General features: G+C 42.2%; 1 protein-coding gene across 1 annotated transcript in view; it reads right to left on the bottom strand.

Annotated features, from left to right (window-relative positions):
• SV2C (synaptic vesicle glycoprotein 2C) overlaps positions 1-12947 on the bottom strand; it is a 215910-nt gene that overhangs the window by 103303 nt on the left and 99660 nt on the right. The window lies entirely within an intron of this gene.

Here is a 12947-nt window from a genome sequence, read left to right as displayed (position 1 = left end):
GTCCTATAGCCCTGTCTGAGGGATATGTTAACACAGGACGCACAGGGCTGCTGCCTAGACTGGCTCTGGTCCTGATCCAGCAGGTACTGCTGAATGAGTGTGTGTGAAAGGGGCACTGGGACAATCACATAAAGAGCTGCTGGTTTAGATATCAACAGTGCAATGCTTCCTTCCAGTCAAGGTGATTTTAAGCGACACTGATCTCTGGATAGAGGGTATGAACAGTGACCTCTTCTCAGGTTAAGGTTCTCAAATGAGGGTCTATGGAATCAAAATTTTGTTCATTCTAGGGAGATGGGCCATAGATCTCATCAGAAGGTCAACTTGGCCTTGACCCCACAAATTTTAAGACATTGTCTAAGAAAGTAAGGTAGTATGGGAAATAATTACTATCATTCTAAACAATATGTGAATTCTTAACATAATTATTTTTTTTAAGTGTGCCACAATATAGTGAAAGTCACTCAGTTGTGTCCGACTTTTTGCAACCACATGGACTATACAGGAATTCTCCAGGCCAGAATACTGGAGTGGGCAGCCTTTCCCTTCTCCAGGGGATCTTCCCAACACAGGGATCGAACCCAGGTCTCCCACATTGCAGGCAGATTCTTTACCAGCTGAGCCACAAGGGAAGCCCAAGAATACTGGAGTGGGTAGCCTGTCCCTTCTCCAGGGATCTTCCTGACCCAGGAATTGAACTGGGGTCTCCTGCATTGCAGGCGGATTCTTCACCAACTGAGTTATCAGGGAAGCCCTCAATATATAAGCAAGTTGTAAAGACAACATCTAGTGATACACAGTTGTTCAAATATGTACTGATTCCTTTATGTTCATATTTCTGTAAGGAAAATTGCTATTGACATTTCAAGTAAATTTGATGTCAAGGAATGACACTTGTATTTATTCATCTAGCAATAACTGATTTCCTGAGTGCCTTTAATATGATGAAGAAATACTGACAGTGATCTTAGCAAATGCAATTAAGAGAAAGGCCACATCGGCAGCAGATGTACCTATGAACCACGGAGTTGATAATGTCACTCTGCACCAACTGGTACGTATGGCACCATTTCATGAGTCTGCCCCTGTTTACAGTAATGTGGTAGTCATCTGCGGCTGGATATGTGCAGACCACCTAGAACAGTGCTTTTCAATCCACAGGCTACAAAATTAATTTAGCAAATGTCAACAGCATTTTAAAAAATTGAAATAGACATGAAATAGTTGAGTGACATTCAAGTAATAAGTATCATTTCATGCATTTCATTCACAATAAACATTTATAGTAATATATATTCGTATGTGTAGCTGTGAGTATAAATACATATTCAATATATATCCATATATATGCATGTGTGCTAAGTTGCTTCAGTTCTGTCTGATTCTTTGCGACCCTAAGGACTACAGCCCACTAGGTTCCTAGAATCCATGGGATTCTCCAGGCAAGAATAATAGAGTGTACTGCCTTGCCCTTTTTCAGGGGCTCTTCCTAAGCCAGGGACTGAACCTATGTCTCCTGCGGCTCCTGCACTGCCGGCATATTCTTTGCTGCTGAGCCACTGGGGAAACCCATAACTATATATATACTATATATATGTGCTCTTAGTAAGAAGTACTGTTCAAAGAGTTTAAAAATCACTAACTTAGAGCATCTATATCTGTTCCTCCAGGCTATGAATGTGACGGTTCTATCTAAAATCTCTGTGAGTGTGATTCCATGTGATTTCAGACGTAGCACATGGCAACTCAGAGCCATCACACCAAGGGTAGCCAGCCAGCACCAAGTCCATCAACCAGACCCCCAAACAAGAAACAGATGTATACGATGACCAGTCAGAGCTGGCTATAAACCACACCACAGAAACTCACACAGTTCTCTGTCTGGCTTCCTGAGGACCTCACACCATGCGTGGACAGCTAGCTGAATTTAAAAATTCAACAGTGTTTCAAACAGATTTGAAATGGTTCCATTACAACACACAGTTTTAATGGGAAATGAAATATCTATGTCATAAATCATTTAACGCTGTCCCTTTTGTCATTTGATGTGAGGAATCTGTTTCTCTGCACCATAAAGTCCCAGGTCCCTAATCTGTGTCTCCACTTTTCAATGCAAAGGAAGAGCCTCAGTTTTTACTGATTTTTAACATCCTAATTAATGTTTCATCGGGATTCTGGACACTCCGTGTGTATGAGTGGTAACTCACACTTCAGGAAGGCACAGTTGTGTGTCAGGAGATGCCAGGTTGCTCTGAATCAAGATGAATGTACTCCAGGTGGCTACCAAAGCAAGTGGGAGGCTTGCCTGTTAGTTTTATTACTGTTGCATAAAAGAATGCCAACTTTAGGGGCTTTTAAACAATCCTTCTGATTTTAATTCAATGCCTCTTTTTCAAGGTTTTTTGGTTTTTTTTTTTTTTTTTTGCTTTTTGAATTTTTTTTTTTTTGCATGTATGTCTCTCATTGTTTGTAAAGCAGACCACAAGGAATTCTAAAATCAAGGGCTAAGTGAGTTTGAAGAAGGAGGGAGGGAATCTATTTAAATCCCTTGCAAAGTCCTTCAGACTCAGAGACCTAAAAAACAATCCAAGCATTCACATTTCTTATTGTGAGCTGATCATCTATTTTGGGAAAAACATTAACTCCTCATCATATGGTGATATCCTTCAAGCAGAGAAAAACATTACAGTACATTGCAGTGTGCCGTAATATTAACTGATCCTGGTGTTTCATAGCCGATCAGAGTGCTTACATGTTGCTTACACTAGACCAAAGGCTCTTGGAAGGTGAAGGCTATAACATATTCATCTTTGAATCCCCCTTATTTGGCCTACTGGACATGCACTAAATGTTTACTCGGAAGAAACGAATTGCCCCAAGACTCTCTGATGATGGAGGGGAGGAGTAAGCTGCTGTGATGGCCTAACATCTCCAGTGAGTGGAAACATACACCTTATGTCCTGGGCCAACACGACCGGAAGCTGGGGGTGCTGGCACGGCAGTTCTGACAGCAGCAGAGCCCCAAAAGAGTTCGTGAATTACTCTATGTCTTAGTCGTCACCCTCCACCACCAAATCTTATTTTAAAAGCTCCCTATTACTATTCTATCTCACTATTTTGTATGAGGGGCTAATATATCTCCTTATTTGTTTTATTGTACTAAGATATAATTTCTGAGAACACTTGAAGGGAGAAACATATCTGAATGAAGTTTCTCAAATTCTCTGTGGTTACTAAATAGGGTTGATTTTGTGCCCCTCTCCCAGCAGACATTTGACAATGTCTGGAGATATTTTTAGTTACCACAGCTCAGGGGTTGCCCCTGGCACATTGTGGGCAGAGTCCAGGCACGCTGCTAAAAACCCTATCATATTCACAGCAGCCCCTCATAACAAAGACTTATCCAGCTGCCAATATCAACAGTGCTGAGGCTGAGAAACTCTCGCCATGGGGACGTAATAGAGGAAACATGATCCTTTAAACAGCCAGGATATAAGGCATACCATGGTTATCTTTTACACAGCAGATAGGCAGTAAATGTCTAAATACAGTTAACAGGGAGACCTCTTTATTGTTCATTATCTGCTGATCAATTAGCTACTGTTGAAATGTGCTCACGATTTCATTTTTGACAGAATATTTACACAAATGAAACACTGAGATCAGGGTGGTTTATAAAGAATTTTTCTCACCATAGGATATTAAGTCTATTTTATTAGCTCCCATCAAGGACCATATCTTCATTGTCCATGGTAGTGGGAGGCACAAAGGGAATAATAATTGAAATGCACACTCTGTTATGGGTGGAAGATTAGCCAGATTCAAAAGAACTGAATTGACACTGATGAAACAGAAGGTTGGCATGTGGAATTTCAGAGTTGGAGCTATTTTCCCTAAGTACTATTAATGTTAGGTGTTTACAACTTTAATTACAGAAATATAAAGAAAGCAAAAAAAAAATCTGTATTAAAACTCATCACTAGAATAAGTTGGGACCCCTCTAGTACCTCATTGCACGTGTGTGTGCACTCAAGTGTGGGAACACACTCAACATGCCCCTCAAAAGCTCCGTAATACTTTTCGCAATACTCAACATAAGGCATCAAGTAAATGTCATAAAACATATTTTCCTCAGTAAACTAAGACAAATTCACAAATGAGATGTGGTATAAGGCAAAGACTTGTATCAGCTTTACAGACACAATTTCTGTGCTGGAAACACGAGACATGTAAACTGAATGAGTTTAGCAAAGTGGGAAGAAGGAGAAGGCCAAACATTCCTGTCTCCACAAACCTCCCTGAAAAACTGGGAAGCCTGACTGATTGAAATCTGCGCATTTCACAGCCACACCTCGCATCACTCCAGCCTCGATTGACACCTTTGTGGTGGATTATGTCTGTTTCTGTACCTTGTCACTCGGATGTATGCTAGCTATTGAGAAGATGAGGAGGACGTTTCTATGGTGAAAGGAGGAGGTTGTACACAAGAGGGCCAGTTATACTTAAAACGGCTTGAAGTATGATGCTCAGGGGAGAAATTATAGAATGATGACTTCCTGTCCTGAAAGGAATTGAATAATTCTGTTTTGCTTTAATGCTTAGTGAGCACATATTGATAACAATGAGTAATTTTATTCTTTCTAACTTCACCATGTGATTGCCAGCCAGGGCCACTCCTCAAACTCCCCTTTCCATTGGGAAATGAGGTATTACATGAGACTGTAATTAAGCAGGAAGTTGAATAAGCATTGTAAAGTCACGTGTTCCATACAGATAGTAAGCAGGTGCCAAAATCCACCAAGAGCTGACTCTGGTGGCTTTATTACAACAAGCATTATGGGTTTATAAAAATGACTAATCAATGCTGTAGTCTATGCCAGGAATCACAATCACAAATAATTCACATGAAAAATATCCTTTTAATCTTTGCTCAGAATCAGCAACCAAAAAAAGAAAGAAGACATTGAACTGCCAGGCAAGTCGGACAGCAATTCAGAACCAATTCATTGTGTTTTCAACTGGACCCAGAAGTAAACAACTAAAGCAGCAACTCCAAAGATGGACTTCCTTTTCATGAAAGTAACAGAGTATCACAGGGGAGGCTGCTCAGAGGCTTAGATGAAAGAACACAGATCTAACATCTATGGACAGGCTAGGTTGGCACAGAAAATGAGATTGCTGTATTGATTAGAAGGCATGTGTCTACTGTGAGTAATCAAGATAGAGACAGGAAAAGAATGTTTCCTGGTAACAAAACCAATCATCAAATTAGGAATAAGGATCCCTCATGCCCAGCTTTGGTGCTAAAGCGTGGGGGGTTAGGGTAGCTTTAGTCTTCCCATCTGCAAAGCCGCAGCTTAAACCTGACTATTTTGAGAATATGGAGATGCAAACATATAATCTGAGTAAACGTTGTGTTTCTAAGAAAACATAATTCCAACTCCCCTAGCCCTTGTCTGCAATCATATTGGTGCCCTAAGCCTGTCAAACCTAAACAGAACTGCAGGCAGCAGCTAGTGGTAAAGAATCTGCCTGCCAATTCAGGAGATGCTGGTTCAATGCCTGGGGTCGGGAAAATCCCCTGGAGAAGGGCATGGCAACCCACTCCGGTATTCTTGCCTGGAGAATCCCATGGACAGAGGAGCCTGGCGGGCTACAGAGTTGGACACGACTGAAGCAACTTAGCAATGCAGCATGCACGCAAAGCCCCTCAAACCTAAACAGATCTGCATATCCACAGCAGCAGACCTGCTGCCATGAGGGAGAAGGTGTATTCAGAGATCAGAATCCTCATGCTGTCTTGGAAAAAAAATCATCTCACTATTGAGACAGCTGGAAGCATGCCGTCCCATGGCACCTAAATGATGTCATGAACAAAGATGGTGATGACCGTTAGGATGATCTGTAAGAAGTGATGAAGAAAGACACGCAGACTTTTCCGGTCACTTGCTGTATATATCTAATCACCCATTTCTCCTCGGTCACCCACTCACCTGCCATTTACCAACCCATCCATCATCCCCCCCACCATGCAGCCCCTCACCCAGCCAAGATCTGGGCCAAGCACATCACCTGTTGCCGGAGGGACAGGCACGAAGAATACATATCTCTACCCTCAAGGAGCTCACAGAGTCAGTTCTTAAAAGTGCATGTGGCTAATTTTTCATAATAATATGTCATGACTTTGGGAGCACTTTTCCTCTGTTACTTCTTTCTCCTTTGGAATCTATAGTTCTTTCACCAAAAGGTATACAGGGAAATAAAGTGTGTCTGAATGGTCCACTGTTGTTGGAAATTCTCATAAAAGGCATTAAGACAGTGCTTCCCAATGGAAATACCATGTGAAGTATGTATAAAATTTTGAATTTTCTAGAAAAGATATCAAAACAAGGCTGCAGTTACTTTTAATAAATATTCATTTAAAAAAATAAAAATTAAAAAAAATTCATTTAACCCAATGTATCCAAATACTATCATTTTAACATGTACTCAATATAAAAATTATTAATGAGATATTTTATACTCTTTTGCAGGTATTAAGGCTTTGGAATCCAGTGCTATGTATTTTATACCTTACAGCACCTCTAAATTTGGCCACATTTCATATGTAGCTTGGTGGCTACATATGGCCTGCTGGACTGCACAGGCCTAGGAAAACACTGACTCACTGTTTATAACTTGGGTTTGCAATTATTTTTGGATTAAAGATAATTTAGTCTGTTGCCTCATCTTCCATATTGGAAACAGTCTTTCCATTCCAATTTTTTGGGTCAGAAATCTTGAACTGATCTGTTCAAAATGTTTATTTGGCGTCTGTCATGTATCAGACATCGCGTGGTATGAAATCACAGACATTTCTCAATGAATCTGAGACAACACAGGCCTGGTGATTATAAGCATGGAGCCAGACTGCCTGGGTATGATTTTACCATTAGCCTCTCTGTGCCTCATCTTTCTCATCTATAAAATGGGTAGCACAAATATTATCTTCCTCATAGGGTCACCATGAGGCTTTAATGAATCAATATTTATAAAGTACTTAACACAGCATCTCTCAATAGAGCAACTACTATATAGGTGTTTGATAAACCATGTTTAAAAGTTGAAAATTTTTAAACAGTTCTGCATTTTTCCAATGCAGGAGGTATAACCTTACAGTTTGGAATTAGACTAAAACTCAGAAGACTTGGGAGTCTACTGAACACATGGAAGTCAATCTATCCATGCCTCAACATTCTAATTTCAAAAAGGCAGGATATTTTTGCATACTCAGTTATTTTAGAAATGTTCTGAACATAAATGAGGTTCTACATAGTTTGAAGAATTTCAGTCAGTGGTAATCATTTCTATCAAGTCAGGGTATTCTGGTTATTGCACCTTTACAACAATGGATTGATATCAGTGAATGGACGGATACTGTTTAGCTATGAAGGATGCATTTATGAGGCTCCATTTGCAGAGGGAGAAACGGCCAGTCATTCTCCTACCATACACAGACACTGAAATTTCATTTTAAGTTCTGCTGCTGGTATAGTTTTCTCCTGACCTTTACGCTTAGCGGTGCCAGGCCTTCAGCGAGACGCTCCCAACTCTGACATTGCCCGGCATCTGAAGCATTCCCATTCTCATAATTAACAGTGACTGGAAACAAATAATTTAATTCTGGGCAAATGAAAATGAATCAATGGTGTCAACTCCATTTCCCATCTTTCTAATTTTCTGTAACAAAAGAGGAGAGGGAAATGTCTGTTCCCTGATGTGAGACTCACTTAGGAAACTGAGAGACAGACGAATAATTGCTGATGCCCTACTCCTCCTTCCCATAAAACACCACTGCCCCTGGCAGGAAGAGTGTGCCTTGTGCTGAATGAACATGTAAAGTCATGCAGAATTTGGCACCCAGACACATTTATGTTTCTAAGAAAATACACTCATGACTTTGTGTGGTGAACAGAGGAAAGCACATCTATCACAAACCCAGCCGTCAGGCTCCTTTATATGCAGAGCAGGAATATAACACAGTCCTGCTGATGATGCCTCAGAACAAAGTAAGATAGGGCAAGAGGAAGGCTGTGGCTCTTGCAATAAAATCAACACGAAGGCATCTTAACCTTGGATTCAGAATGCACAGTTTGCCTGATAACAGAGTGGCTAGTCCAAAAGGACTTCACTGCAACTTAAGTCCTGGCTGTGTCACTCCTGGTTCCATCACTGAACCTTAACCTGTGATATGAGGGGTGACCCAGAAATTCACTTCCTCCTCTGAAAGGCCCAGTGTGAGGAACTGGCGGACAGGCACCATACCAATGTGGAGATCCTCTCAGTTGCTCTGTCCATTCCAATTACGTATTCTGGAACTGGGAAGTGACCACAGGATGGATTCAGCGACCTCCTGGACTCACTGTGAGATGGATTTGAGATCAAACTCCATTGAACACCTGACCTTTGTAAGTCCTAACTCTGAGTGGTGAACCACAGGGACATTTTGGGTCTCCTGGAATTAATGTCAGTTCAGAGCCAGTGCCTAGTAAGCTCTGAAAAGTCGATTATTTCCTTTTCTCTCATGCAGTTACCCTGGTAAAAGGCACAGGTCCTTTGGGGGAAGGCTGGGGGAAAGATGAACAGCATAAACTTCTAGCAATGTACTAGGGTCTCCCCTTCATTCAAAGGGTTCTGGGTCTGTAAACCGGCTCAAGTCTGGAAATTGACTGAGGGCCATGCCTTTCTGTTTTTATGATGCAAGTTAAACTTTTGGTCATTTAATTGAGAACTCTTCCCCTAACACAGACCAAGTAAGACTTTATTAAACTTCCTGTGATTAAGCAATAAAGAGTAGACAGACCTATCCTGTCGATCTCTGCCCTCTTGGAATTTACATGCTGGTGGAGGAAAGACATAAACACATAAGAAGCAAATATTCTGGTGCATTGATCAGTGCAACCAAAAAGACCAACCAGGGGTCTGTGGTGAGAGTCACTGGGAGGGGTGGTCTGAGGTTGTGAGTGCTGAGGGCCTAGGAAGAAGACCCCGTGAAGCTGAAAGGATGATAAGAGTGATGCTCCTGGGAAATGCGTGGAGCATTGCAGGGTCTGAGCACCAGAGTTCCACAACAGAAAAAAAGTGCCAACATTCTGAAATTTTCCTTCCTTGTTCACCGAGTTCTCTTCAATTTAAAACCAGATCAGATGTGGATAAGGGAGCTGCCTAGTGCATAGAAATAACAAGATCTCTTATTTAAGGTCTCTAGGATCAAAGTCTTAATTCTTTGACTCAAGTTTTAACTAACAATGTTTAAATCAAAGGCCTATGTCAAAACTTCAGCTGCTTGTGTTTTCAGTGCGTAAGTGATGGACATGGAAAGGGTTTGAACATCACACACCTTTAAAACAAGAAGAACTTTCATGCAGAAACTGGTTTATCACAGTTTTGTTGCCATTTTCTCCTCATCTATGAGTCTCCCACATTCCTTGCTGCTGCCCCACAAAAGACACTGACTAGTTCTTAGTAGACAGAGAATGGGAGTGCTTTTGAACTAGGGTGCTGGAGAAGACTCTTGAGAGTCCGTTGGACAACAAGGAGATCAAACCAGTCCATCCTAAAGGAAATCAACCCTGAACATTCACTGGAAGGACTAATGCTGAGGCTGAAGCTCCAATACTTTGGCCACCTGATGCGAAGAACCGACTCACTGGAAAAGACCTGATGCCAGGAAAGATTGAGGGCAAGAGGAGAAAGGGACAACAGAGGATGAAATGGTTAGATGGCATCACTGACTCGATGGACCTGAATTTGAGCAAGCTCTGGGAGATGGTGAAGGACAGGGAAGCCTGGTGTGCTGCAGTCCATGGGGTCGCAGAGAGTCAGACACGACTGAACAACAATGGGAGGGCTGTCTGTGTGCCTTCCCTCTCCAACCAGACCGGAAGCATCTAGGGGCCAGGTCTCATCTATAACTATGAAAGGTCCTCCATGGTTTCAGGAGTAGAGCAGGTGTGAGAGTTTTGTTTTTGAGTTGGAATGGAATTGGAGAACATAGAGTCTCAGCTGAGAGTGTCCAGATGAACCCTCTCTGCCAAGACAACCCCTCTGTCATCAGGGCAGCTCTCCACATGTTAGGAGAAGGCAACAGGGCCCCAAACTCAGCCAAGGAAGACAGACCGATTTCTTCACTTCCCTTAACAGCTGCATTTTTCAGGTCGCCTCAGCTGCTGGATCCTACAAGGTCCTGAGTGTTTCGCTGCCTGGGCCCAGGTGAGGAAGCTCCCATGGCTTCCCCGCAAGCCCCACTCCCAGCTAAGGGACTCTCCACCTGTTCTGGAGAGCAGAGATGCTCTGTTTTACTTGCCTGCTTTCTTCCAAGTCTTTGCCCATGATTAGTCTTTTCTGTTTCCCTCTTGGAATCAAAGTCAGAAAGAAGACTTCCCCTCTCCGTCTGCTGTCACTCTGAGGCAAGATTCAACATGCAATCTCACTTGATCCTCATACTCAAAGGTAGAATGTAAAGCACTATTATCGCCCTTTCACAAAAGCAGCAGCAGGCTGGAGGGCCCAAGGGACTTTCCCAAGGGCTCACAGTAAGGCCAGGGCTAGGGTGGACTTGAATTTCTGGACTCCCCATTCTGTGCCCACTTTGCAAAGGCATACAGTGCATTAGTCTCTCGGAGCACAACTGATAGAGTGTAGCTGAATTAGCAATGCACAGTCTATGCTTTGCCAGGTAAATTATCTTATTTAGAGGTCTGCAGCCCTGAGCTGCTGGTTGAAAAATGATGTGTTGGCAACAAAGAAGCAAATGATGTCATGAATATAACCCAAGCCATCTCTGTCTCTGTGCTGCCCCTGAATTAGCTTCTGGACAGTCCCTTAGTCTGGAGTACGCTACAGCCACCAGAATCGCCCTTTTCTCTGCAGTCAATGGAGTTGCCCATGTCTTCATCTAGACTGGCAATGAAAATTGCCATAATCATCCAAACCTGGTCAGGTACTTTTGAGTCTATGGATACTGTTGATATTTTCTGGATAAGGTTGTGAATGGAAAGGACTAGAAAGTTCAGAACTTGGGTTGTTAGGCTTCTCCTGACAGGCTAGTGGTATTATGTACATAAAAGAAACAGCAGGAGGAAGTTCTCCTGCGGCAAGAATGTCTTATCCCATGGACCCTGAGAAGGTCCTTTAATAAGCAGTTTTAATCGCACCTGCTCTTCCTCAGGTATCTCAGTTCACTCAGCACTGGGTTGGCTGCAGCCCCCTGAATTCATGACCCAGAAATCCTCCCCACAGATGACACGTGCAGCCAGTCTCACACAGCCTTGAGCACCAAGCGTCCCCTCTGCTAAGGAAAAGCCCTCCTTCCCCATCAATACAAAGCAAATGATTGATTCTGATCATTCTTCTCCAAGGAAAAAATATTTTCACACTTTCCCAAACTTTCCAACCCTCCTGCTTTACTGCAGTGTCTTCACTCTAAGGAAAACTCCTGAGATTCCTGCCACTTAGTCACACATTTGCCAAGTGCCCCCTATGTGAAGAATATGTCAAAGCAGGAGATGCAAGCGACATGGGTTTGATCTCTGGGTCGGGAAGATCCCCTGCAGTAGGAAATGGCAATCCACTCCAGTCTCCTTGCCTGGAAAATTCCATGGACAGAGGAGCCTGGCCGGCTACAGTCCATGGGGTCGCAAAGAGTTGGACACCACTGAGCAACTGAGCATGCACACACATCCTATGTGTAGAATGTAGCACCGAAGAGGTTCCAGAAGATGAAAAAAAGAACATCGGAAAAATTTGTGGATCCACCAATCTCAATATGTGAACAAATCTTGTGGCAGAAAACAATATAAAAAAGCGTTTTGAATGAATTATGAAAATGAACCATTAGTCTGCACGGGGAAACCTTTGTACTCTTAAAATAACCCACTTACATAGTATTTCTCTTTGATGCCTTATATTCCTGCTAATCTTAGCTCTGATTTTAAAGTACTACTATATGTAATTAAGAGAGATAGGCTGCAGCTTTTTGACCTCTTCGCGCAAAACCGGGCTTTGCTGTGTGGTGACCAACATCATCAACCACAACTGATCGACTTCTCAAATTTATAACCCAGCACAGATTCCTCCCCTGTCTTCTTTCATTTTTCTTTTACTTTATATTATTCCTATAGATTCATCTTATGCTAGACTCCCTCAGAAACAACATCTCTAATGAAAACAGAGTTCTTAAGCATGAATTAGAAATTTTATATTTGCACTATTTTGTCTTTTTCCTATTCAAGCAGAGTTTCTTGGACTCTCCTAATTGAGGTATTGGGTTTTCCTAAGCTGTGGATTTGCTTAATCTAGTAATGAGTGCTTCAGGTTCTTTAACAAAAACGACTAACCATTGGCTATACTATGCCACTGCACTTGTCCATAGCACAACTTCTGTTGACTCAACAGAAGTCAGGCACTTATAAAAAGAACCTACTGCATCTCATGAAGCAGGCTTCCTACTTAGTTAAATATGCTATTGGTGGTTTAGTTGCTAAGTCATGTTGCAACTCCTTGCGACCCCACAGACTGTAGCCTGCTGGGCTCCTCTGTGGAGGGGGTTGTCACTTCCTTCTCCAGGGGATCTTCCTGACCCAGGGATCAAACCCAGATCTCCTTCATTGCAGGTGGTCTCCTGCAGTTACCAAAGATCAATTAAACAATATTTACTTGAGACTCTCTCATCTTGGATTTAAGAGCATAGTTGAATGGTTCAAACCTTTAACTAGTTCATAATAGGTAGGACTAGAGCTATTCCTGGCTTACATTTTTAGAAGGAAAAAAACATCCACTCATAAATGTGCACTGCCACAGATACAACATTCCTTTGAAAACAACACCCATTTCCTAGACATAAAACACTAAAAGAATCAGCCACGGGAACACAGATGCGTATTCCCTTCTCTTCTGGATTTAAAGGT

The sequence above is a fragment of the Ovis aries genome, chromosome 7 (genome assembly GCF_016772045.2).
Source record: "Ovis aries strain OAR_USU_Benz2616 breed Rambouillet chromosome 7, ARS-UI_Ramb_v3.0, whole genome shotgun sequence".
In the NCBI taxonomy this organism is placed as follows: Eukaryota; Metazoa; Chordata; class Mammalia; order Artiodactyla; family Bovidae; genus Ovis; species Ovis aries.
This window is presented reverse-complemented; position numbering and strand designations above follow the sequence as displayed.